Raw genomic sequence first — 2,948 nt, 5'->3', positions numbered from 1 at the left:
GGAAATGTGCAACAGTGCAGCACAAGCTGCATTTAAATTCAGTCTGCCACAGTACATAGGCAATCTCTAACAGTCCACTCACACGCCATAGCACTTGATTCAGCAGCTTTACAGCAAAGTAAAATTTATCACAGTGTATGAAATTATGGAATTATGACACTTCTAAGGAAAAATTGTGTGAAATAATACAAAATGTGTCTAGAAATAGTTTTGGCTGTGAAAATATGTCGTTTCCATTTAAAGCAGACTAGACTTCATTAAATAAATGCATAATCTTGCCCTGCAGTTTTGTTCGGAACGGTCAGTCGCCATTGCTTCAGTAGAAAATCATGCCCTTTGCAACTGTCTCTTATCTTGAGTATACCATCATTGTTGAGGCAAAGCTGCTTTTTCATTGTGAGATCTGTGTGTCTCTCCTCTCTCAACTGAATGAGGAAACACAAACAGGGCCCTTTCAGGTCACATCTTTTTCAAATCAGAAGGAGACACCGCTGTAGTGGATCACGCTGGTGTGCTGTGGTTATAAATAAATCTACCATGAGACAAAACAACCGTGTGGTGTTTTATATATATATATATATATATTATATATATATATATATACATATTAACATAATAACATATTCACAAATGTGGTATGTTGTCCAACAGGGCCTGTTTGTTGTCACTATAAATTACAGGCCAACAAGCATGCCAGACTGTTATAGCAGTTATAGTGACACTTCAGGCCAAGATACAGAGAAGGACATGCCCTTGATGTGCTGAAGAGCCATGAGGAAAAGGGGGCTGATAAAAAGAGTGTGGGTATTGGGCATGGACAGAGGTTAATGCGAGATGAGCGACTCTGCAGGGCAGCATGAGCTGCACAGTATGCTAGTGACTGAAGGAAGGAAAACATGATATTCAGAGTGGATAATTTTGAACTGGGGAATATTAGTAATTTATCTGGATACTGGTAGAAAATCTCAGAGAATGATACAATGCATACAGCCAAGTCTAACGTTGTAATGCAGAGTACTCAAGAGCTGTGAAAGCCTCTTATAAACATCAATTCACTGTATTCACAATACAACATGTTATTTTGCTTTTTGCCAAAGCCTTTCTTTTTGCTTGATGTGAAATATCATTCTCATGTTTAGTGTTGAGTACTATAAATGGGAGGATGAAGAAGGATTTTGTCACTTTTCTCAGGTTGGCAGTCATAAGCCTGGATAAGCCCTCATAAATATTAGTGTGTCTCACACATACTGTTTCCAGTTGTTGCAAATATCCTGGCAAAGTTTAGCACATCCCAATTCCAAATCCTCCTTTCTAGGTTTGTAAATACCACTCTATCCCAGCAGCATGTCATCTCTCTTTGAATCAGACTCAAACAATGGGCGACCCTGACATATATTATTTACAAGCACACTGGACATAGATAAATGGCAGTTTATGTTCAAGATGTAACGCATTAATTATTACTGAAGACCTTTGCTTGTGAGTGTTGTGAAGGTTTTTGAAACAAAAAATGTTGAAAGATAAAAAAGAGTGGATGAAGGTATTGCCACGTTGGTTGGCTGAAGTCCTTGAGGCAAGCATGAATACACTCTGAGTCAATAATTTATGCACCCAGACACACACATTCAAACACTCACACACGAATAAAGCAAGAGAGAGAGAAACGGAGCATTGCCGCACAGAGAAACAGAAGACTGGAAAAAAGCTTCAGGGACAGAAACATAGCCCGAGACTGACAACTGGAAGCCATACATATGTCACCAGATGTGCGACTCTATTTTACTCTCCACTATAAAAGAAATAGAGGCATATCATGAAGGCTTGAGTCAGTGGTATTTCTACTGTGTTTTGCTTTTCTGATGTAAGCAGATAGTAAAGGTTTTTCTTTTGGTGAATGCTTACAGTCAAATGCTATCTTCACACCGCCTGACACATCTCTTCATGCTTACATAATGCAGATCTGCCCTAATTTCCCTCTCCCTTGCAAATCTGGGGTCTTCAAGAAGCTAAACAACATAACACCATCAGTCTGACAAAGAGATGAGTCGAAGGTCACCCACATGGGATTAGGTGTCTTATTAAAATGGACACTTTTCAGACACAGATCCTGTGTCCATCAGTCATGCCTAAATGCAATGCAGGAGACATATTTCATGTATTTCAAGTCTTTCATATACAAAGAGTACAATTTAGCGACACACAGTAATCACATATCTGTCAAAACGCTGAGTTACAAATTAGTTCACTCTGTGTCGGCATAGTACCTCTTGTTCTAGAATTGTTTTTCTGTGTCAGGTAATTGGATGTTTCCATGGATACTGGGCCTCCTGAAAGCTAAGAATATGGTTTCTCTGTCAGCGTCAGCTAGCATATGCATGCAGATGTGTTCCTGTGGCACAGTTACAGTAGTTTCAGATGTTCTTATTCCAGGTTTAAACACATCACAGTTAACGCAAGAAACACATCCCTTGTTGCTATGAGAAGCTCAAGATCAAACATTTTCAATTCAGACTTGTACAAGAAACAAAAATTTGGTATATGCACATTTGTGATACTGCCCCGTAGGCATGTTCCACTGCTATTATTTGTGCTGCGGTTTAAGCACTTAGATAATTATTTAATTTATACATGAGAGAATTGATCATTTAAGTTCTTAGTCAAAATATCTTTGGGTGACACTGAGTAAAGCTAAGGCAACATGAAGTACTAACTATGCCATCTCAATGTTAGTTATGTAACACAGCCCCTCTTGTTATTTTCCATTTGCCTAATTGAAACCATGACAATGACTTGATCTGAACATTTGAACTGAATATTGTAATATCAGTAATGTTCTGAAAAATGCCAATATGGCTTTGTGTAACATTTTAAAATCTGTCCTCCATGTGCACTGTGACATTTACTGCATACCACTATAAGGGTGAATGGAACACAGAAACAAAGGTATA

The sequence above is a fragment of the Lates calcarifer genome, linkage group LG1 (genome assembly GCF_001640805.2).
Source record: "Lates calcarifer isolate ASB-BC8 linkage group LG1, TLL_Latcal_v3, whole genome shotgun sequence".
Classification (NCBI taxonomy): domain Eukaryota; kingdom Metazoa; phylum Chordata; class Actinopteri; family Centropomidae; genus Lates; species Lates calcarifer.
The sequence above is the reverse complement of the archived record's forward strand: the minus strand, read 5'-3'. Positions refer to the sequence as shown.